The sequence below is a fragment of the Schistocerca piceifrons genome, chromosome 1 (genome assembly GCF_021461385.2).
Source record: "Schistocerca piceifrons isolate TAMUIC-IGC-003096 chromosome 1, iqSchPice1.1, whole genome shotgun sequence".
In the NCBI taxonomy this organism is placed as follows: Eukaryota; Metazoa; Arthropoda; class Insecta; order Orthoptera; family Acrididae; genus Schistocerca; species Schistocerca piceifrons.
Window position 1 is genome coordinate 1092550837 of NC_060138.1, and position 25836 is coordinate 1092576672.

Here is a 25836-nt window from a genome sequence, read left to right on the forward strand (position 1 = left end):
CAAGTAAAGGCCGTCGTTCATTTCTTTGTCCTTGGTAACAGGTGATTCCCGAAGTATATTTTCGGCACACTCTTGACGCTGGGGTTCGCCTGATATTGAACTCGCTAACGATTTCCGAAGTGGAATGTCCCACGCGTCTAGCTTCAATCACCACTATGCCTTCAAAGTCTGTTGCTTCCCATCGGGCGGACATAGTAAAGTAAGAAGCAATGTCTCATGAGTCACCTAAGTACGAATGACAGCTCGGCCAAGGCACCGCCCGTTTATACAGGGTGACAATACTGAACTGCACGAAATAAAACTGTCACAACTTCTGATCGGTTTGCGTCAGGACGTTCAAACTGCGCGGTTGCTCGCGGGTCAAGATGGGTATGAGCATTGTCGTCGGCCATTTGCACGTGAAAATGCCACGGAACAGCGTGTCTGAGCGTATAGCGCTTGTGAACTACTATGCGAGCAATAACAGTACAGCTGAGGCTCAAAGGAAGTTTGTAACAGAGTTAAAGCTGAAGACAAGTGATTGAAGTGTGCTAACAATCAGTAATTTGATTCGCAACTTACAAAGAACGGGTAGTGTCTGAGATGACTGTGTGTAAGTAGGCTGTTTAGGTTTTTATGTTGGTAACGCCACGTAGCGCTCTGTATGAAAATCACTGACGGCTGCGTGCAGTCTGTGGCTGGTTCGCATCGTTGGAATATTCGCTGTTGTAGTGTTTGGCAGTTGGATGGGAACAGCGCGTAGCGTTGCACAGTAGAGTTGGGCAACACGATTCTTTTTCCCGATTCGATTCCTACGATTCAATCTCACATTGCGAGTCGATTCCTACGATTCGTTCACGATTCATTCTAGTCTGCGATGGCACGAGTCTTACGGAATGCAAATAGTTCTACATCTTACAGATGGCAGGACATGTCTGAAATCGTAAATGGGGTTAGAATCGAACTGTCATAAATAGTTTATTTATGAGTAAACATGCATATGACGTTACAAGTGTGATTCTCGATTTCTACGTGTAATGCCTTAATTGACGAAAGGTCACGTTTGATTTGATATCATCTATTGCTTTATTTCAGTATGCCATGGAAGAGGAGTCGATTTGTGCGAAAGTTGGTGCAAAATTGCTTCATTTGTACACACGCATCCTCGACTTGACTGCCATCTGGCGGTCGTAATCATTCGGCACGACTCGGCATGATTCGGAAGTTTCCTTCGATCGAAGCATGCGTAGTGCGTACTAAGAATCGATGAACCGTTGGAAATTGGAATCGTCACGACTCGGAAACACGCAATCGTTCTTACGATTCTTTTGAACGACTATTCGTCCGTATCACGATTCGATTGTTACGATTCTTTATTTAGAGTCGTTCAAATGAACGACTCATTCACGAATCGCCACAACTCTATTGCGCAGTTGAAGGTGAGCCGCCAGCAGTAGTGGATGTGGGGAGTGAGATGGCGGAGTTTTTTGAGCGGATAATCTGGACGTGTGTCCACCACAAAAAGGAAATTTGTAAAGATGGATGTCATTAATTGATAAATACATTGACTTTTGAACACTATTAAGGTAAATACATTGTTTGTTCTCTATCAAAATCTTTCATTTGCTAACTATGTCTATCATTAGTTAGTGCCTTCACTAGTTAGAATCTTTTATTTAGCTGGCAGTATTGGCGCTCGCTGTATTGCAGTAGTTACAGTAACGAAGATATTTGTCAGGTAAGTGATTAATGAAAGGTATAGGTTATTGTTAGTCAGGGCCATTCTCTTGCAGGGATTATTAAGTCAGATTTTGTTGCGCGAAAAATATTGTGTGTCAGTTTAGCGATGATCAGAATAAGTAAAGAGTGAAACGACTGAGTACGTTCAGGTTTGCTCAGCTGTTTGAAAATCAAATAACGTAAGACGTTTACTAGCACAGTCAGTGATTTTCATACAGAGCGCTACGTGGCGTTACCAACATAAAAACCTAAACAGCCTTCTTAAGTGTTAGCAGTATCGGTCGTCCAAAAAGGATGAAAACGCCTGAAAACATCGAGAAGGCACGCGCTGTGTTTCAAACCAGCTACAGGAAATAGATCAGACGAGGTGCACAACATGTAGGAATCAACCGGGAGACACTGAGACAAATAGTTGTTGAAGACCTATATCTTTTCCTATACGATATTCAAACCCATCAACCATTAAGCCCCGGAGCTCTGGAACAGCTGCTGGCGAAACAACACTGTTGTCCACAAAATTGACGAGCAGGACTTTGATGTGAATATGGTTTGCTTAAGTGGCGGCCGGCCGCTGTGACCGAGCGGTTTTACTTCCTTCAGTCTGGAACCGCGCGACGCTACGGTCGCAGGTTCGAATCCTGCCTCGGGCATGGATGTGTATGATGTCCTTAGGTTAGTTAGGTTTAACTAATTCTAAATCTAGGGGACTGATAACCTCATGTTAAGTCTCATAGTGCACAGAGCCATTTGAACTTCTTTTTTCCCTGAATTGGCGCATTTGGGGGACTGAGAATCCGCATTTCGCGATCGAGAAGTCTCTTCACCCTCACCAGGAGACTCTGTGGTGTGCAATGTCGAGTCACGGAATAATCGGTGCGACATTCCTTGATGGATGGCACAGTGACTACTGAATGGTACGTGAAGATTTTGGGAGATGATTTCACCTCAGTTATCCAAAGTGACGTTGATTTCGACAAGACGTGGTGGTTCATGTAAGACAGAGCTCGAGCTCATCGAAAAAGGAGTGTATTTGACGTCCAGGAGGAGCACTTTGGGAACCGCATGCTGGCTGTGGGGTACCCAGAGGCCACTGTTAAAAAAAAGAGGTTCAAATGGCTTCGAGCACTATGGACTTAACATCTGAGGTCATCAGTCCCCTAGAACTTAGAACTACTTAAACCTAACTAACCTAAGGACATCACACATCCATGCCCGAGGCAGGATTCGAATCTGCGCCTAGAACCGCTCGGCCACAACGAGAGGCCACTGTCATGGGCCTTCTGTGGCTGCATTATTCTCCGGATCTGAACACATTTGACATCTTTCTGTGGGGCTGTATTAAAGACAGTGTTCAGGAATACGCCCAAAACGGTTGCTGAGCTGAAAACAGCCATTCAGGAGGTCATCGACAGCATCTGTGTTCAGACACTTCGGCGGGCCATGCAGAATTTCGCTGTCGTCTGCGCCGCATCGTGACCAAAGATGGCAGGCATATCGAATGTGTCATAACCTAAATCAATGTAGTGACGTTTACGTGTTGAATAAAGTGTGCTGCACGCTGTAGTTTCTAACTAATGTCTTTTTTTTTTCACGTAAATAGTTGTCAGCCTGTACGTCGTGCATGCGGTACCTGGCGCGCGACCTAAGAAAGAATGCGAAAGGTGGCCACAGGTGGCCACAGGTTACCAAAGGTGACTCGTGCCTGCTCTAAGATGCGCACACGATAGAACGATAAACTGCATGCTGCGTAGTGTCATCGTGTTAGGAGGGAGGGAGGGAGGCCGGCAGGTGTGTAGGTTGGCGGCACCTGCCGGCCAGAAGAGACACAGGTAGGGGGAGGTAACCGGAGGCGCCGCAAACCGGTCCCTACTCACCACGCAGCTGCTGCTTCCGGCAGACAGCTACTGGCGCGCTCAGCTCCACTCACTCTCCGTCATGTAATCAGCTCAATTAAGCAGTGAAAGGAATTTGGGGAGAAAGTAAGTACTGGAAAAATTACTTAATTTTACCCATTGCCTGCGGTGTTTCTTCCGTGACTGTATGACCGTTTTACTTTCGTAATAATAAAGAACGGCCTCGGTTCACAAGTTGTGATTTTATTAAAATTCAGGTTGCGTTTCGAGCCCTGGAGCTCATTTTCAGGTGCTTTGACAGTCCATATCAATTAACTAAACGAACTGTAAAGGTGATGATGTAGACTGTAAAAGCACCTGAAGATTAGGCTCCAGCGCTCGAAATGTATCCTGCATTTTAATAAAATCGCGACTTGTGGATTAAGGCTGTTGTTCTTTATTATTACGGGAGACATTTCCTCGAATGACTTCACAGCCGCCGTGATAGGTCTGGGTAAGCTGACACTGTTCTGGTTCATTAAAACCGCGCGGTACTATCTGGGTCTGTTTTATAGTTCCGTTAACATCATTCGTATCTGCAATTTTTTTCTCTTAAAGACAAAATTCATAGCTTTACAGGTCACACCGCCACACAGTTAGCAAGGCAGTTTTATTAGAACGTATATTTCAAATTGTGACGTAGATGAATAGTTTAACGCAATACTGCTAATTACGTTTTTCGTAGTGTTACTTTTTGTTACCGCGTCCCGCTACAGTGCTATAGCAATAAGCACTCAAATGCAATGGGCGTACGTCCAAAACTTCGTTGCGTGTTCACTGTGTTCATTCAGAGTTGTCTCTGTTCAGCCTCTTCCTGTAACCTTCTATCGTAATTATTTACGATCTCTTCACCCACGAAAAAGTTGTTCTCCGGCTATCGTAGAATTAAGTTAACGGGACAAGAAAACTTTGTTGCTAAATAAATTATTTCTGTCGTCTTCAGTTTACTGCAGCATTGGCAATGTACAGTGATTCTGACTTCGTTGCTCCAAAGACGTTACATAGCTCACAGCAACATTCTCCTACTCATCTCACAAGGGAATATTCCCAAATGTCAGAAACCAATCTTGATTAAACTTGGCAGGTGTGCAGAGGGAGCAAAATAATGCAATATGCATAGTTTTGTTCGTGCTCACTTCAACTTTTATGCGGTAAAGCCCACCCGGAAAGGTATTTCGGCATATTAGGTTTGGAGGGAATGTCTTCGAAACTGTTACAAATATAAAAATGTTTCTCATAGAAAAGTTTATATATAATTAACGTTCTTGAAAACGGTAGAGTTGAATTTTGAAATAATTTCAAATTTTGCAAAAGGCCCCGCCATAGTTCAAGAACAAAAATTTTTCTTACAATGTAAATTAAAGCAGCTTTCAACCTACACGTGTCTGTGTGTAATAAAGCTGGCTTCAGAAATACCATTTTTGGAAAGCACTCTGTACACAGTGTGCTATCAGTATTTTCATCATATCTAATTAAAATATCTCAATCATTATTAGTCTAGCTATTTGTTTTACTTAATTGCTGTATGTTTTAAATTAAAGTTTTACATTCGTTTTTCAGTTTACAGTTTCACATACGTGTATTTTGTTAATTGAAAACAATAAGTAACTCTTTAATAAGATAAAAAATCATTACAATAATGACAAATCCTCAAAACATAACTTTCTCTTACACCATGTACACAAAATGTACGAAATTTCTTCACATAATGCACACGACGGAGCGCACAGTATAAAACAAAATTCAATAGAATTTCAAATTACCGCGGGTGATTCTCTGTAACTCAAGAGCTGTACTGGGCATATTTCAGTACATCGGTAAGCCGTGGCGAAAAGAATTCCGTAATAGTGACCGCAGCTTAATTATGTTGCTTCTCAAGTGGGGACCCACATCAAAATCAAACCTCTTTTCAAGTCTTTTCCAACATCGAAAGCCGTGTAGGTACCACAACTATACCTGTGCCGTCGAGTCCTTTTGGAATCGCCAGATGAAAAAGTTACGCGTGGCACCATCGAAACCTGGTAACGAAAAGTCTGACCATATCAAAAGATATTGGCAAGGCATTTACTTTCCCAGTGAGGGAGGAAATCGGTATTGTCAGATTCTTAGTGCTATCAGTGTAAAAGAACCAGATAGAGAATCGTACTTGAGGGCAAAGAACTTGGTATCTGGTAATCCCAAAGGGCTCGACGCTACAGGTACATTCGTGAGATGTATACGGCTTTCGATGTTGGAGGAACTTCGTGAGAAGATTTTCTGGTATACATGTTTCGAATCATCACGATTTCAGTCTCCACTTGAGAAACATGTAATCAGGCTGCAGTCACTAGTACATACTCTATTCTTTTCGCCACAGCTTCAAAATGATTCAAATGGCTCTGAGCACTATGGGACTTACCATCTGAGGTCATCAGTCCCCTAGAACTTAGAACTACTTAAACCTAACTAACCTAAGGACATCACACACATCCATGCCCGAGGCAGGATTCGAACCTGCGACCGTAGCGGTCACGCGGTTCCAGACTGCAGAGCCTTTAGCCGCTTGGCAACACCGGCCGGCGCCACAGCTTCCCAATATACTGAAATATGCCCGGTACAACTCAAAATAGCTACGAGGGTGACCGGCGTCAACTCGAAATCCCGCTGAATTTTGTTTTGTATTGTGTGAAGTTTCGTTCATTTTATGTGCATGCTGCAAGAAACGATTATTTTTAAGAATTCATCATTATTAATGGAGTGACTTTGTACTAGTGGGATGCCTGTAATTTTCACTTAACAAAATACTCGTATGTGAACTACAAAAAGAAACTACAAAAAAAAAGGAAAACGTAAAATACAAATTTAAGACGTAAAATAATAGAGCAATAAAGTATATTCAGATGCTTTAATTCATTGCTCTTCATGGTATATTGTGTGCAATGTATTTTCCAAAAATGGGATTTAAAAAATCAGCTTTATTACGCACAGATGTATGTATCTTTAAACCCTCTTTAGTTCACGTTATAAGAAAAATATCCATTTTACAAAGACAATTAATGATTGTGGAATATTCTGCAAAATTTCAAATTACTACAAAATTTGAGTATCTAGTTTTCAAGAGTGTTAGTATGTGATTAACTTTTATACGGGGAACATTTTTTATGTACAATCATTCCGAAGATACTGCCGCCAAATCTAATACGCCAAATTACCTTTCCGGGTCTGTCATACCGCCCTCTACTCAGCACGCCCGCATTCCTGACGTTGAATCCAGCGGATCTTGTCCATTCTGAGCCATATCCACATTTTAAAAGCTAAAATTCTGCTCTCTTCCCGCTTTCTCAGTGTACATATTTCTGCTCCATACGAGGTAACGCTCCAAATCGGGAATTCCACGAGTCTGTTCCTTAACGCCGTGTTCAAACCACTAAGAGGCTTACCTGTTGGCATCCCTCGTTCGGCATTCTTACATAGATGTCCTGCTCAAAATGAATATCTTCCCTAATAAAATTTCAGAAATACCTGAATGCTCTCACCTGTACTGTAGTTCCTGATCCCAACTTTAACCTTCATTCTTCTTCACTTTGTCTTTAACCATGCTTTTCGTTCTCTCTATTTTCATACCGTGTGCTACAGTTTTCATTCAGGTCATTTAGCAATTTAAATCAATGTCTTCTTAATTTCCTCCAAGAATCACCGTGTTATCTGCGAATATTGCGCATTCTATTTTCTGTCCACCCTATCCTGACTCTTTCCCATCCAAACAACTTTTCACTATTACATCAAAACAGATGTTAAATAGGATCGACGAGAGACAACAACCCTGCGTGACCCCTCTCCCGATTTTTCTGTCTTCCAAATCCGTCTATGCACTTTCTTCGTTTACTTCGCCAATAGTTTTTAGAAGCACGGCAGCGTCTTGCCCCTTTGCCACATTGCTTCTATTAAAGAGCTGCTTGCAGCGTTACGTATAGCGTTCCTCTATTCAGAACTCTGAACAAATTTTGCTGCCTCCAACATTAGGCTGATCGTAACGTATTTCTTCAGAATTCATACTCTTTCTCGGAATGGGTAGCAAGAAAATCTTTCGGCCATTCCCCTTCGTCGTTGTAATCGCAAAGAGAGGTCAACAACTCCTTTCCGACTGTTTCTTTCAATCCCTTCAAAATTTTGAAGGGTTGTTGTTGTGGTCTTCAGTCCAGAGACTGGTTTGATGCAGCTCTCCATGCTATTCTATCCTGTGCCAGCTTCTTCATCTCCCAGTACCTACTGCAAACTACAACTTTCTGAATCTGCTTGGTGTATTCATCTCTTGGTCTCCCTCCACGATTCGTACCCTCCACACCCTTCAATGCTAAATTTGTGATCCCTTGATGCCTCAGAATATGTCCTACCAACCGGTCCCTTTTTCTCGTCAAGTTGTGCCACAAATTCCTCTTCTCCCCAATTCTTTTCAATACCTCATTAGTTATGTGATCTACCCACCTAATATTCAACATTCTTCTGTAGCACCACATTTCGAAAGCTTCTATTCTCTTCTTGTCTAAACTATTTATTGTGCATGTTTCACTTCCATACATGGCTACACTCCATACAAATACTTTCAGAAACGACTTCCGGACACTTAAATCTATACTCGATGTTAACAAATTTCTCTTCTTCAGAAACCCTTTCCTTGCCATTGCCAGTCTACATTTTATATCCTCCCTACTTCGACCATCATCAGTTATTTTGCTCCCCAAATAGCAAAACTCCTTTACTACTTTCAGTGTCTCATTTCCTAATCTAATTCCCTCAGCATCGCCCGACTTAATTCGATTACATTCCATTATACTCATTTTGCTTTTGTTGATGTTCATCTTATATCCTTCTTTCAAGACACTATCCATTCCGATCAACTGTTCTTCCAAGTCCTTTGCTGTCTCTGACAGAATTACAATGTCATTGGCGAACCTCAAAGTTTTTATTTCTTCTCCATGGATTTTAATACCCACTCCGAATTTTTTTGTTTCCTTCACTGCTTGCTCAATATACAGATTGAATAACAACGTGGATAGGCTACAACCCTGTCTCACTCCCTTCCCAACCACTGCTTCCCTTTCATGTCCCTCGACTTTTATAACTGCCATCTGGTTTCTGTACAATTTGTAAATAGCCTTTCGCTCCCTGTATTTTACCCCTGCCACCTTTAGAATTTGGAAGAGAGTATTCCAGTCAACATTGTCAAAAGCTTTTTCTAAGTCTATAAATGCTAGAAACGTAGGTTTGCCTTTCCTTAATCTTCCTCCTAAGATAAGTCGTAAGGTCAGTATTGCCTTACGTGTTCCAATATTTCTACGGAATCCAAACTGATCTTCCCCGAGGTCCGCTTCTACCAGTTTTTCCATTTGTCTGTACAGAATTCGCGTTAGTAATTTGCAGCTGTGACTTATTAAACTGATAGTTCAATAATTTTCACACCTGTCAACAGCTGCTTTCTTTGTGATTGGAATTATTATATTCTTCTTGAAGTCTGAGGTTATTTCGCTTGTCTCATACAGCTTGTCTCATACATCTTCCTCACCAGATGGTAGAGTTTTGTCAGGACTAGCTCTCCCAAGGCCGTCAGTAGTTCCAATGGAATGTTGTCTACTCCCGGGGCCTTGTTTCGACTCAGGTCTTTCAGTGCTCTGTCACTCTCTTCACGCAGTATCGCATCTCCCATTTCATCTTCATCTACATTCTCTTCCATTTCTATAATATTGTCCTCAAGTACATCGCCCTTCTATAGACCCTCTATATACTTCTTCCATCTTTCTGCTTTCCCTTCTTTGGTTAGAACTGGGTTTCCATCAAGGCTATCTGTGGGGGAGAAAAGAACGAATATTGAGTGGGGGTGGATTTGGAAAGTTTATTCCATACGATAAAAACCTGCGCATGGAAACACATTATACACACGTAACTCAGCAAAAGTGGAGGTATTACTAATACAACAACTGAAATTCATCTCAGTGTGGACTGAACATTTCTGGAATAAATTCACGAGACGCAAGATCATTTACATCCAACATGCTGGTGCCTGCTTCGTTATACAGTAACAGAATTAACACACAATACCGAAACTTATGGCTTGTGGACAGTAAGTATTTGGCAAAATAAGGTTGACAAAATAAGGATGGCGGAATGAATAAGACTACGCACGTCCTTCGACATTCGAACTAGAACAACAGATGGGAAAAAGATCGAGAACACAAACCTACAAAATACGCACATACAATACGGAAAGAAGACACGCTCCCACTGCCAGACGCATTAGTAGTGGCACATCCAAAATTTACAGGTTAAGTCTGAATAAGAAGGCATAGCGTCAGATAGAATTTGGATTAGAACATTGATTCAAACGGACCGCAGTGCAGGGTTCAAGCGAACGGACCACAATGTTTCCTTCCCAAATTTCAGGTCAGAAGGTCATTGATTAGCACCATAGTGACTCCCTAAACAATCGTTGATCCAAAGGGGAGACGTATAAGTTGTCTGCCGAATGTTGGACGAACTAAATCATGATTGTTGCTGCATCTCTGTCGGAAAACGGCGTTGGCTTGCTCTTCGTGACAGTTACAGGGGGGCTGATCTCCCTGCACCTACTCCCTGCACGTCCACCAGTACGAGATGGCCTTCCACAACATAATTCCGACTACAAACTTCCCCTGCAAATTGTGAGGTCCGGAATACAGGACGTCAATCCAAAGCGCTGATAAGCCCCAACCCCCGGCTCTGCAGGAAGAACATCGCCCAGTGCAGTGTGACACGCGCTCTGTAATTAATTGCAGGGTGGATGCCACAGGCACGTCGGCTGTTACTGCTGCAGGAAGCTCCGCGACCGTAATTGACTCGTGGTCGATGCACTTACCTGGTCGATGCACTTCCGTGCCGGATTACCGTCGCTTCTCCTCGAAAGAATTTCATGCGTTGGCGTCATTTGCCGAGAGGCGAACATAGCTGTATCATTCAACATTGACAAGCTGTCAATGTCAACGAAATTCACCAACAGCCATGATCTTTAGATGTTACTTCAGTTTGTTTTGAAGGCTACCAGTTTCAGCGTTTCACTATGCCATCTTCAAATGCTGAAACTGGTAGCCTTCAAAATCAAATCAAGTAACATCTAAAATACGTGATTCTTTATGAATTTCATTGACATTAACATTTACTTTCCCAGCCGATGTCCCCTGTCGAAGATGGACCAACAGAGACTTACCTGAAAAGAGTTCATCGCAGTGAGCTCGTGATGTATGACAGCCTGTTCTTAAACTTACTGTGGCGATGCGTAGAGTATAGTTATTCAGTATTTATTCATAATTACGTAACTTAATGTTTTAGGGGTGAAACTTACAGGGAAGTTAAAACACTGTCCCGATCGGGAGTCGAAGCTAATACAGTCGTTAGCGGGCAAGTACTCTACCAACTGAGCTGTCACAGTACGACTCAAGGCCTATCCGATTCCGGGAAGCACTTAGGAGGTAAAAATTTCTATTTAAACAGTCCATCACACCGAAAACAGTTTCACATATTTAACTCTCCGCACTGTCCGTAGATAAAATAGTCGAAATCGCTAAGTTATACAACAAAATATATACCCAATGTAGTCATAATTTGCTGAAATAATTTTTTCGTCACTTAACCCTCGAGTGACACTGGTGTATATGCACACCACTGGTGAACTGGATTTACCATGTATAATGGTTTTTCTCCTTCGTCTTTTTGTTGGTAGACACAAAACTGCGTAACAAATTGAGGTGGTTTCTTCGTTGCTATTCCCAAAGACTACATACTGACATCTCCTTATAGTAATGAAAAAAGATTTGTCATTTAATGGATTATATGGTGCATCCCACACAGTGTTTTTGCTATCTCCAGCATGAAGACTAGTTGGGTGCAGCTCTCCATGCTACTCTATCCTGGCAAGCGTGATTTGTTGAGAGTATTTTTGTTCTGTCGTTGCAACTATGAAAATGCGCATTTTTTCACCACACGCGTTTCGCTTTATTGAGGTAAAGCATCATCAGTGGTCTGTAATTAAGTTTTGATATTTTGATTTTAGATCAAAAAAGTTCGTTAAGAATATGTTAATTTATACTTAAGGTGATTTTCGCTTGATTTCTCGCTTACATCGGGAAATGCCACCTGCTAGCACATTTTTGTTTTTCTGCGTTGGACACTGATAATTTTGGTCTGATTATTAGTTCTGCAGCACTACGCATTTCTACGTTTCTCACAACACTTTCTTGCATACCTATGTATTCTGTTAGTTTTTGTTCTAAGTATGTTTGTGGTTTGTGTTTCGTAGTGTTTGCCAACACAACCTTTCCATTACTTTGTCATCGACCTACAACTTCTTTTTTTATTAGATTATTGTATGTGTGTAATTCCATTAAATTACGTTTATGTATTTTTATACTGTGTATGACTAGGTAAGGAATAGTGCTGGAGGGATTTTTTTTCTTTGCGGTGTAGGGGAGGGGGAAAGCATGATGAGTGGACGTAAGTGTGTTGCAGTGTGATGGAGTGTGAGGTACAGGAGAAAGTGAGGAGCAAGAAGTAGTATGAAATTGAGTGTGGGACGGTGGGTGGAGGGTGGGAGGGAGTGTAAGATCAGAAAGGCTCTTTTCTTTTTTGCCAGTCTTGCTCTCTACTAAGGCCGTCATCAGTTATTTTGCTGACTAATAGCAAAACCTATCTACTACTTCAAGTGTCTCGTTTCTTAATCTATCTCAGCTTCACTTGATCGTCTTGCTTTTGTTGTTCATCTTTTCCAAGTATTTCGTTGTATCTGATAGAATTGCGGTGTCATCGGCAAACCTCCAGGTTTCTATTGATTCTTCTTGAACTTTAATTCCTACTCCAAATTTCTTTTTGTTTCCTTTACTGCTTGCTCGGTGTACAGATGGCAGACAACAAGCACTTAGCAAGTTAGGATCCGTGGGTTTCCCTGCCCATTTCCATAAAAAAAATTAAGTCAAAATATCGGCTGTCAGATCAGAAAGATGGTCGACGTAGGCGCGAAGGCGGATGAGTGCCCTCAGGTCGTCAAAGGTGGCGCAATCACTAAGGACAGTGGTTGCGGTCACCAGCCTGTAATTTTCCACACACCTCCATCCTGTACCCCCCTGTAATTACACGCTCTGTGGTCAAGACTTCTTGGCTGACCTGCTTTTGAGGGCGGGCAGCAGTTACACTAAGAAAGGCAGTGTAGGGTTAATTATAAAGCATCACGGAAGTGGCTGTGTTTGAACGTTCGTCCCGTGTGTGTCTGTCTTTTAAGGACCTGATTTATTCTTTCTTGGTGATATAAACCCCTGTTCTCCAGTATAATCAGTACTGTTTTTTGACGTTTGCGAAACCACGAAATCAATTTTTCGACTACTTCTCGTGTGAAGAGGCTATTACCGGAAAAAGCAAAAATAACTTGACCAAAATCAATGTGCGGTAATGAACAGTACAATTATAAGTATCTGCAAATGAGGAAATTAACGTCATGCAGTAATCCCCTCCTGCAGGTATGTTTCGTAAGTGCACTGTACGTTGTCAAGTCAGCAGTACAGCTTCCTTTTATATTCTCGAAATTTTATACAACTAAACAAAAAATAGTCATAGTTACAGTAAAATATTAAAAGCAAGAAGTAGCAATACAGCAACTAAATTTAGCCATAATGTAAAACAGTTTCGACTATCTGACGCCAGACTTAGGAAGTATTTCCTCCGCAAAATTGCATCCCGAGATTTTTGGTAACTAGTGTAAAAGAGCAGACATCAGACGAAACAGAAAGATAGGTGAACGGCAGAAACCAAATTAGAATGCCAACCTAGTTATTGAGAAGTTTTCTGCATACAAAAAAAATTTCATCCAACCTGCAGTGAACGAATCCAAGAACTTGGTAGAGGTCATGACAAAGCAGACCTGAAATTAGTCTCAAGACTCCAACAGTGTATCACGAACTCACCACAGAGGAGACAGCACAGCACACTGTGTTTATTGTGAGAACTTGAAGGTGACAGTTTGGAAAACAAAAGTAATAAACAAGGTTAAATTGCCTCAGAGTACTTTTGGTAACTGTAGCTCCCAAAATTAACCTTCGGAAATGTGTAAAAAGTACCCGAACAGGTAACATACGTCTGGGAGACGGCTGTCGAACGCCCTAATAGTCATCCCCTCCCTTTGCGGTGTCGTTTCGCTATTTTCCTCCGTGTATCTTTGAATTGGAGTGCTGGGTTCTTGAAGTGATAGAGGGGTGCATTTCTCCGTATATAACCTTCAGTATAGCAGCACTGACGTCTCATAGGCGTTTGATACCAATTGCGTGATTATTGTTCTTCAGGCGCGTTTGTCAGTAACAACCATAACATAGTCCACCATAACTGAGAAGCCCATTTACAAAAGGTCATCATCATCATTTAAGACTGGTTATGCCTTTCAGCGTTCAGTCTGGAGCATAGCCCCCCTTATACAATTCCTCCATGATCCCCTATTCAGTGCTAACATTGGTGCCTCTTCTGATGTTAAACCTATTACTTCAAAATCATTCTTAACCGAATCCAGGTATCTTCTCCTCGGTCTGCCCCGACTCCTCCTACCCTCTACTGCTGAGTCCATGAGTCTCTTGGGTAACCTTGCTTCTCCCATGCGTGTAACATGACCCCACCATCTTAGCCTGTTCGCCCTGACTGCTACATCTATAGAGTTCATTCCCAGTTTTTCTTTGATTTCCTCATTGCGGACACCCTCCTGCCATTGTTCCCATCTACTAGTACCTGCAGTCATCCTAGCTACTTTCATATCCGTAACCTCAACCATATTGATAAGGTAACCTGAATCCACCCAACTTTCGCTCCCATACAACAAAGTTGGTCGCAGATAACTTAGTCTTGGTACTGACTTCCTTCTTGCAGAAGAGAGTAGATCGTAGCTGAGCACTCACTGCATTAGCTTTGCTACACCTCGCTTCCAGTTCTTTCACTATGTTGCCATCCTGTGAGAATATGCATCCTAAGTACTTGAAACCGTCCACCTGTTCTAACTTTGTTCCTCCTATTTGGCACTCAATCCGTTTATATTTCTTTCCCACTGACATTACTTTCGTTTTGGAGATGCTAATCTTCATACCATAGTCCTTACATTTCTGATCTAGCTCTGAAATATTACTTTGCAAACTTTCAATCGAATCTGCCATCACAACTAAGTCATCTGCATATGCAAGACTGCTTATTTTGTGTTCACATATCTTAATCTCACCCAGCCAGTCTATTGTTTTCAACATATGATCCATAAATGATATGAACAACAGTGGAGACAGGTTGCAGCCTTGTCTTACCCCTGAAACTACTCTGAACCATGAACTCAATTTACCGTCAACTCTGCTGCCTGACTATCCATGTAAAGACCTTTAATTGCTTGCAAAAGTTTGCCTCCTATTCCATAATCTTGTAGAACAGACAATAACTTCCTCCTAGGAACCCGGTCATATGCCTTTTCTAGATCTATAAAGCATAGATACAATTCCCTGTTCCACTCATAACACTTCTCCATTATTTGCCGTAAGCTAAAGATCTGGTCCTGACAACCTCTAACAGGCCTAAACCCACACTGATTTTCATCCAATTGGTCCTCAACTAATACTCGCACTTTCCTTTCAACAATACCTGAGAAGATTTTACCCACAACGCTGATTAAAGAGATACCTCTGTAGTTGTTACAATCTTTTCTGTTTCCATGTTTAAAGATTGGTGTGATTACTGCTTTCGTCCAGTCTGATGAAACCTGTCCCGACTCCCAGGCCATTTCAATTACCCTGTGTAGCCATTTAAGACCTGACAATCCACTGTATTTGATGAGTTCCGACTTAATTTCATCCACCCCAGCCGCTTTATTGCACTGTAATCTATTGACCATTTTCTCCACTTCCTCAAATGTGATCCTATTTCCATCATCATTCCTATCCCATTCTACCTCGAAATCTGAAACATTACTGATCGCATTTTCACCTACATTGAGCAACTCTTCAAAATATTCCCTCCATCTGCCCAAGGCATCCACAGGATTCACCAGCAGTTTTCCTGACCTGTCCAAAATACTTGTCATTTCCTTCTTACCACCCTCTCGAAGACTGCTAATTACACTCCAGAATGGTTTTCCAGCAGCTTGACCCATAGTCTCCAACCTGTTTCCAAAGTCTTCCCACGATTTCTTCTTGGATGCTGCAATTATCTGTTTGGCTTCGTTTCTTTCTTCAACATAACTTTCTCTACCTACCTGGGTTCTGGTATGTAGCCATTTTTGATACGCCTTCTTTTTCCTTTTACAGGCTGCCTTGACTGTATCATTCCACCAAGCTGTTTGCTTCATCCTACTTTTACACACTACTGTTCCAAGACATTCTTTCGCCACTTCTAGTACTGTGTCCCTGTACCTTGTCCATTCCTTTTCCAATGACTACATTCAACTAACTGTTACCTTTCTGAGATCGCTGTTATGTACTTGCGCCTGATTTCCTTATCCTGAAGTTTCTCCACTCTTATCCTCGTACATATGGACCTGACCTCCTGCACTTTCGGCCTCACAATCCCAATTTCACTGCAGAATAAATAATGATCAGTGTCATCGAAGAATCGCCTGAATACACGTGTGTCCCTCACAGCCTTCCTGAATTCCTGATCTGTTATTATATAGTCAATGACAGATCTGGTTCCCCTGCCTTCCCAAGTATACCGGTGAATGTTCTTATGTTTAAAAAAGGAGTTTGTGATTACTAAGCCCATACTGGCCCAGAAATCCAAGAGTTGTTTCCCGTTCCTGTTGGTCTCCATATCCTCTCCAAATTTATCCATAACCTTTTCATACCCTTCTGTTCGATTTACAAAAGGTACCAAATCCATAAAATCAAATTTAACAGGAGAGGCAAAGTTTTACAGTCACAATAGCATCTGAATGTTTTGCAGCATTGTTGTTACATTCAGACAAATATTGAGACACAGTACACCAAGTATCTCTGTTAATTTTTGTTATTGCATAAATAAAAATGGATTTGGTACCTTCTGGCAGCGAGTTGTCAAGTTTGGCAACTGTTGGTCTGGAGTTTCTGTAGGTGATTCACAGTAGTCATCAGATATGACTCCATAGTTTAATTAAAAACTCACAATGAAAATAAAAAATGCCAGGCTCGCCCTCATTACATACAATATCATGTAAAGAAAGGTTGGCATTTGTGTGTGTGACGTCATTACCAAGAGGAACAGCGATTGGATGCCGAGATTTGGTATTTATTGGAAAAGAGGTAACACTGGATTTGATAGTCTTCGCCGTGAACAGAAAATCTTAGGGGGAAATACATTGCGGATCGGTACGTTGTGGCATACGTAACAGTTCTTATTACATAGGTAATGGTTAAAAGTAGTGCTGCCACCTGTTCTCGTTTTTCAATTTTAGTACCTCCTGGAAATGAGCTTCTCAATTATCACAGTTACCAAGATCTATCGATAGTATCTCGTAATTAATTTGCGCAATATGGAGCACCTACTTACACCACTTCTGGATGAGGTTGTGCGGAGGCCGTACAGTAAAATTGGCAAACAACCCACCTTTTGCACATGACACGGACGTTCTTGAACTGAAAAGGAACATAGGTTCACTTGTATTCACAGCAGTCCTGATATCTGGCAAGTAATGTGTAGATACATCTTTCTCATTTGGAGGGACGTGACATATTTTCCATAGTATTATAAAAAAAGATTTTTGTTCCTATCGACAGCTCTTAGGTTTGAAGACCCAAGCGACGCGAAAGAAAACAGATAGGACTGCCACAGTGTCAAAGAAAAGATATATTGTGGAGTGTCAGCAGCGTTATACTCCAGGCTGCATTGTGTGTGTTGACGAATTGCTTGTTACATCACTCGATGTAGATCTCGGATGTATATGCCAAGCAAACTGGATTCTGTACCAGGACCCAGTACTTACATGATGCCTACATTGAGACCTATAAGAAATTTTAAATTCACATCCAAATATGAATTTAACCTTGAAATTTTCCAGCAATTTTGTTTATTCCTGTTTTACGAAAGACATGGCACAGAACTAATAATGTTTTCTTTTTAGTGTTTTGAAAAACTTAGAAAAATACTCTTTCATGGAACATCAGTTGCGTATTTTCTGTATTTGCTTCTTGATTATTATTTTGCACTGTTATTTCGCTCTCCGGTCTCTAACCAGCGGTAAGACGGTAGTCCACGTGGAAGTGTATGCAAAGATATGCCTTAAAATTACGCTGTTAAAACGTTGTTTACACTTCGCTTCGAACGAGTCCAGTAATAACAACAGGTACAGTGAAATAACGAGCACCACCCTCCCCGAAGAATGCAGTTTCTTTAATAACAGTAAATGCATCTGCGAAGAGACAAATTCCTGTTAACGTTATCTTTCGTGGCCCCCTCTCGCAGCAATATACGCGGACAGCCACAAATGTTGTTATAAACGATAACTGGATGGATAAAAAAAACTGCTCTTCCATCGCCATGCGGAATATGCAACCGAAAAAGAACTCGAGCTAATAAAAGCGTTGTACCCAATATTCACCAGCATGGAACTGAACCTCGACACCAAGCTCCGGCTGTAACATATGGTTGTGCACCCTTGCCTCACCTATGGCTACACTGCGTGGGCTACGATTAGTGCCTCCCGGATGCAGATCCTCCAGCTCCTGCAGAATAAGATGCTTCGGTGGAGGCCGCATGCCCCTCCCCTCACGAAGGTAGTTACCCTCCACGAGGAAACGGACATGGCCACTCTCAATACGTCCATGCGAGAGAAGGCGTCTACGCCAAAGTAGAAGTCCTGTGCGACACGGTCGCTGGCTTACAAAACATTGGCACAACGCCTCCCCTGCACTGACAAAAACACCCTGTTCCTCTCACCATCCTTACGGACTCAATTATGACCATGGCTAACAATAGCACTGTTACGGCCACTAATTAAACTTTAGTGTTGACCTGGCCACTCGATAGGTATCGACCATCGCAACCACCACTGTTCATACGTAATGTAGTTCGTAGTTAGTTAATGTCTGCCTGTAGATGTAGATGAAATTCCACCGTCGGAGGGTGGGACGGGACTTAGTCCCACCGCCACACCTTCAACGTGCACTCCAGTGATGTTTTTGGAATGTCGTTGTCGAATGCAACAGTTTTACTATCCACCAAGACAGTAAACCCGTGAGCTACCAGTGAAGCTGTATTTAAACTTCCCACGAAAAAAAAACTTCAACTTACAACATTCAATAATGAGTGCATTTCTCGTTACGTCAGGCTACAACATGAATTAATTCAAATAATTAGTTTTATCTCGGTATTTTCTAATGACTGCTAACAGTGCTCAATACAGTCTTTTTTACATAAATGCCAATGTTCCTGACTTATCGGAAAATAATAGTGTAATTTCCTGCACAGTGAGTCATACAAAGCAACTGCTAAGCCTAAAGTAGTCAAGATAGACTTAAAAAAATACGCACGTCACTTACTGTTAGAGGATCGAAATTAAAGCAACGATAAATTGGTTTCTCTCGCCTCTGAACTTCAAAAGACACTTTCGGAGAGTTAATAAAATTAAGGTTTCCTAATGACAATAGTTAGTAGGGCTGTGGAGATAGATATTCGTATTAAATTGGGCAAGAAAACGCAAAGATTAAAATACTGTGATGTTGTTTTGGTCTTCAGTCCTTAGACCGGTTTGATGCTGCTCTCCATGCTACTCTATCCTGTGCAAGATCCTTCATCTCCCAGTACTTAGTGCAACCTACATCCTTCTGAATCTGCTTACTATATTCATCTCTTGGACTCCCTCTACGATTTTTAACCTCGACGCTGCCGTCCAATACTAATTTTGTGATTCCTTGATGCCTCACAGCATGTCCTACCAACCGGTCCCTTCTTGTCAAGTTGTGCCACAAACCCCTCCCCAATTCTATTCAATACCTACTCATTAGTTATGTGATCTACCTATCTAATCTTCAGCATTCTTCTGTAGCACCACATTTCGAAAGCTTCTATTCTCTTCTTGTCCAAACTGTTTATCGTCCATGTTTCACTTCCATACACGGCTACAGTCCATACAAATACTTTCAGAAACGACTTCCGGACACTTACACCTATACTCGATGTTAACAAATTTCTCTTCCTCAGAAACGCTTTTCTTGCCAGTGCCAGTCTACATTTTATATTCTCTCTACTTCGACCATCATCAGTTATTTTGCTCCCCAAATAGCAAAACTCCTTTATTACTTTAAGTGTGTCATTTCCTAATCTAATTCCCTCAGCATCACCAGATTTAATTTGACTACATTCCATTATCCTCGTTTTGCTTTTGTTGATGTTCATTTATATCCTCCATTCCAAACACTGTCCATTCCGTTCAACTGCTCTTCCAAGTCCTTTGCTGTGTGTGAAAATTACGATGTCATCGGCGAACCTCAAAGTTTTTATTTCTTCTCCGTGGATTTTAATACCTACTCCGAATTTTTCTTTTGTTTCCTTTACTGCTTGCTCAATACACAGATTAAATAACATCGGGGAGAGGCTACAACCCTGTCTTACTCCCTTCCCAACAACTGCTTCCCTTTCATGTCCCTCGACTCTCATAACTGCCATCTGGTTTCTGTACAAATTGTAAATAGCCTTTCGCTCCCTGTATTTTACCCCTGCCACCTTCAGAATTTGAAAGAGAGTATTCCAGTCAACATTGTCAAAAGCTTCTCTAAGTCTACAAATGCTAGAAACGTTGGTTTGCCTTCCTTAGTCTTTCTTCTGAGATAGGTCGTAGGTCAGTATTGCCTCACGTGTTCCAACATTTCTACGGAATCCAAACTGATCTTCCCCGAGGTCGGCTTCTACCAGTTTTTCCATTCGTCTGTAAAGAATTCGCGTTAGTATTTTGCAGGTGTGACTTATTAAACTGATAGTTCGGTAATTTTCACATCTGTCAACACCTGATTTCTTTGGGATTGGAATTATTATATAAAATGGCGTATTTATAATTCCGCTGCGTGTACTATAAAGCCGCCTCGCTGTTGAGTTTTTATATTCGAGCCAACAGTTCCTCTACCTACTCCGGAGCAACTGGCAAGGTTACGAGCAACGAGTGAGCTTCATACACGTGCTGACTGCCTATAGCTGTAGCGTACAATGCTTGACAATGTGTGGAGGCGGCTTTTATCCGGCTGTGGATGCCGAACGGTGTTTGTAGAAGGAGGGGTAGTGGTGTAACCGAATAATAATCGCTGTGAGTGTGCCGCGAGAGATCTCGGGGCTCGTGTGTTTAGCCGGCAGAGCCCGACGTGACGTGGGAGGTGAGTGTTGACACGCAGAGCCGGCGAGGCGCGTCAACACTGGTTGCTAGTATACGCGGGCTCCGGGTTTCGGCTGCCTGAGCCGCCGGCGTCCAGCAGTTAACAAGCGCCCGGTTTACGTGTGGCGCTGCGCGGCGCTCAGTTTACGGATGAAACTCGTGGACAGAACGGGCCCTGACGTGTGCCCACGAGCATACGGCTGTCCAGCTAATTCTGGCCCGCCGCGTCTGCTCTGAAAACTTAGCGGGCTGAATCGGCGCCTCTGCTACAAAACGGTGAAACACACAGCAGAGGGTCCGCAGCTCGTGATCTAGGGGCTGTACCCCCTTCGGCAGTACACACACTAAAATTGGAACGATACAGAGATTAGCATGGCCCCTGCGCAAGGATGACACGCAAAATCGTGAAGCATTCCACATATAATAGCCGGCACGGTAGCTCAGCTTGTTCGGTCAGAGGGTTCGCTGCCCTCTGCAATAAAAAAAAACTGAGAGAACAGATCAACGAAAAACCCGAATGGGTGTCATCGGACGTCCGCCCCGAACAAATTCAACGAACAATATAGACTAAAATGAGCTCAACAAAAAAGTGGGCTAACTTTGCTGCTTCTTGATCACGGGGTCCCGGGTTAGATTCCCAGCCGGGTTTGGGATTTTCTCAGCACGGGAACTGGGTGATTGTGTTGTCTTCATCATTTTGCGAGAGTGACTAGATTGGATTGTAAAAAGAAAATGGACTGTGTAAAAATTGTGACACCGTTTTGGCGCTGATAACTGCGCAGGTGAGCGCCCCACAAACCCATCACATCATCTTCATCCATCATATCAACAACACACCTGAGGATGTAAGGATGGCACGCCCCCTCCCTATTACCACAACCACCACCTGGTTAATGTCTCCTGAGAGCTAAAGTTTATCAACTGTGCATAGTTCAAATGTGGGTGAATTCCTAACGAACCAGTCATCGGACCCTACTTTTACACACTACTTAAACAAACTTAGGCTAAAACACACACACACACACACACACACACACACACACACACACACACACACACACACACGCCACAAAAGGAGGACTCGAACCTCCGGCGAGAGGGGCCGCGCGATCCGTGACATGGCTCCTCTAACCGCGACACTACATCCAAATATCTGTTAACTCTTAATCTGTCGTGCCGTGGTATCCAGGATGCTCTAAAAGTGACGCTATCTCACGGAAGGATGAACTTTTCCTTCCAGATACACTCTTTCTTCAAGTGAGGAGGATACGGTCTACACATTAGTTTTACCGTTCGCTACAAAGAGAGATTCTTCAGAAACGTTACGAACGTTCCCCCCCCCCTCCCCTCCCCCCTCCCCAAAAAAAGAACATTCACGAGAACTATGTCCACTCCATCACCATAGCAAGACCATACAGGGTTACACACTACATCAATTTAGAATGGCATCCAACAAGAATTGCTTTGAAATACTGAGGTCAAAACGTGATGGGGTAGCGATATGACATAAGCAGATGGCGGTAGTATCGCATATACAAGTTACAGGACAGTAAAGTGGCGGAGCTCTCATTTGTACTCACGTGATTCATATGAAAAGGTTTTCGACATGATTATGGCTGCGTAACGGTAATTAAGACTTTGAACATGAGGTGGTAGTTGGAGCTAGACGCATGGGACATTCCAGTTCGGAAATCGTTAGGGAACTGAATACTCAGAGGTCCAGTGTCAAGAGAGTACCGAGAGTAACAAATTTCAGGCATTACCTCTCACCACGACAACGCTGTGGAAGACTGCCTACACTCAACGACCGACACCAACGGCTTTTGCGTAAAGTTGTCAGTGCTAACAGACGACCAGTGCGTGAAATAAGCCCCGTGGGACGAAAATTTCCGCTAGGACAGTGTGCCGAAATTTGGCGTTAAGTGGGCTACCTAATAGACGACCGACGCGAGTGTCTCGCTGGCAGCTCGACATCGCCTGCACCGCCTACCCTGGGCTTCAGTATCGGTTGGGCCCTGAACTGGTAAACCGTAGCCTCGTCAGGTAAATCCAGATTTCAGTTCGTAAAAGCTGAGGGTACGCTTAGCGTATGACGCAGACTCCACGAAGCGATGGACGTAAGTTGCCAGCAAGAAACCGTGCAAGCTGGTGGTGACTCCATAATGGTGCTGGCTGGGTCTCTGGTCCAACTGAACTGACCATTGACTGGAAATGGTTGTCTGGTTTCTTGGAGACAATTCGCAGCCGTTTGTGGACTTCATGTTCCCATGCCTGTGCGCTATCTCAATGTGCCACAGTTTTTTGCGACTGGTTTGAAGAACGTTCTGAACAATTTGAACGAGTGATGTGGCCACTCAGATCGCTCAACATGAATCCCACCGAGCTTTTATGGGACATAATCAAAGGGTCAGTCCGTCCACAAAATCGTGCACCAGCAGCACTTCGGCAGTTACGGACGGCTATAGTGGCAGCATGGCTCAGTATTTCTGCAGGGAACTTACCGCGACTTACTGACTCCATGCCATGTAGAGGTGCTGCACTACGCCGGGCAAACGGTGGTCCGACACTATATAAGGTAGTATCCCATGACTTTATACACCTTGGTGTATATTAAATGGGCGATAGATGTTGTCATCCTTTCTCCGCACAGCGAGATGTTAATGAAGGAATCTAAATACTTCATCCTGTGCATAATCTTCACTGTTAATGTTCCGTAACGTAATAGGTGATTCCGTGATGACTTCCGGAGCTTTCAGGTATGATGGAGTCCGGAAACGACAGAATGGAAAGTTATAAGCGAAAACCGCTCAGACACCTCTGACAGTGGAAATACGTACCGGTGCTGTTGTTAAGATCGTGGGGTAGGAAGCTTTCAGAGATGGTATTATGGCGCAAAACAAGACAAATGTCTAGTAAACAGGGACTGTAAACAGCATTTCTTAAACCTTAAACTGATACATTTACCCATCTCCATCATCCCTGAAAGTTTGTACATAATGAATGGAAGTAATGAATCCGTCTTTCCTTTAACCCTATAATGGATAGCTGGCTGTGCTTCCGAATTCCATTCACGGGACACTTGCGTCCCAATGGTAAATATGCTACAGACTGTTTAGAGTCTAAAATCATTGCGTAAAAGCAAAATTTTTATTCCATGTTAAATTCACTGAGCATGACTTAAAGGTCAAATGCGAAACGCATCTGGAACGTAAATAAATATTTATTACAGCAAAAATCTTGTTAATTCATAACACGAATATTCACGTGTATGTACTCGAGTGGAGGATCCTGAAACAAAATCAGCTGTCATACTACGTACGAATTATCACGCTGATAAAGACTGTGTAGCCACTTGCAGCATTTCACACCAGGTTCGTTTGAGCGTTGCAAGTGGATTCACGCGCATGCGCAGAGCTGAAGTTGCGTATGAGCAGCGCCTTCACCCGCTTCTGGCTACTTGAAATAGAGCTGTTAGTATATGAACAGTAGCAGCAGATTCTAACGGGAAAAGTTTTTCTGGTGCGCCCAAACTGCCAGACTGGCGCATGTGCGGAGCAGTCAGAGCTGTAGTGAGGGGTAGACTACACGTGACCCGTGTTTACGTTTTGTCATTTGCTGTTTCCTCTTCGTTTACAGCTCACACGTCAAATGAACGCAAAACGGATTTCTGTGGTTGTAAGCTAACAGGTGAAATTAAAATACTTTCACATAATCACGGAAGACTGTCATTACTTTAAGTTTCCCAATATTATTTTATTTCCAAGCTATTAACAATAACACACGAAGGATCTTGCAGAACAGAAGTTATTTTTAAATAATTTTGCCTGTTATTGATCTTTTCGTTCAGAGTAAATTGACTGCCTCTGCGGAAGTGTTTCATTGCACACTACAGTCTAGTTTCAAATGTTCGCTCTATTTCAGGTGCCCATTTTCATTTCCCGGCACGTACGCCATTATGCAATAATAAAGGACCAAACATGAGATATCACGGTATTGGTACCACATGAAAATCGCCATATCGAAAACCACACTAAAAAAAACTTAATTCCAGGTGAAATGAAATGAAGTCCCATGCTTCTTTACAGAGGGTAGGGGAACGATCCGGGAGATCCGCACCGCTTTACTAGGCAAGGTCCTAGTGGAGGTGGTTTGCCATTGCCTTCCTCCGACCGTGATGGGGATGGATGATGGGGATGGATGATGGGGATGATGACGACACAACACCCAGTCATCTCGAGGCAGGAAAAATCCCTAACCCCGCCGGGAATCTAACCCGGGACTCCGTGCTCTGGAAGTGAGAACGCTACCGCGAGACCACGAGAAGCGGACTGTAGGGCGGCGGATGTATAAGTTTGTAACAATAATAAAAAATCTGATTGCTGGATATATGCTTGCGTGTTGAATCAGTTTCTAGCTTTTAGAATGTTGTTAATGCTGTCTTTTGCCGTTCTCAACACTGGCTCTCTATTTACTTCGTGGCCCCCAGAAAGTGATGTAATAAAACTTGGAGCCAGTAAATAGATATCCTAGTGCCCACTTTACCTGAGAATGTTATTATAACTGCAGCTTATAGCTCTGAGGAATTAGGAGATTGTCCGGGATTTCTAATCAAAAACGGTTTTCCAAAATAGTTCAGTATATTCTGAAATTCACTGATAAACAACACAAGTATCCCTACAACCTAACTAACAGAACAGTTCAGAGTCTAATGCGCTGATGCAACTATAAATGTCCGAATCAAATGTTAAAAAGAATGCTCGCCAAAATTTGATGAAAATATTTCATCAAACGCCACGCTAAATATTTGGTAGAATGACTGTCCCGCGACGGCACGTGAAAATACGACAATACGCAAACTGAAGCTAGTTAATGAAAATCATT

At 42.6% G+C, this 25836-nt stretch overlaps 1 protein-coding gene and 1 non-coding gene across 2 annotated transcripts in view; both read left to right on the top strand.

The window, feature by feature from the left end:
* LOC124777853 (rap guanine nucleotide exchange factor 6-like) overlaps nt 1–25836 on the top strand; it is a 611356-nt gene that overhangs the window by 428483 nt on the left and 157037 nt on the right. The gene's annotated exons all lie outside the window — the stretch shown is intronic.
* On the top strand, nt 21276–21379 carry LOC124721686. The gene has a single exon (XR_007006375.1). It is a non-coding gene; the product is annotated as a U6 spliceosomal RNA (small nuclear RNA).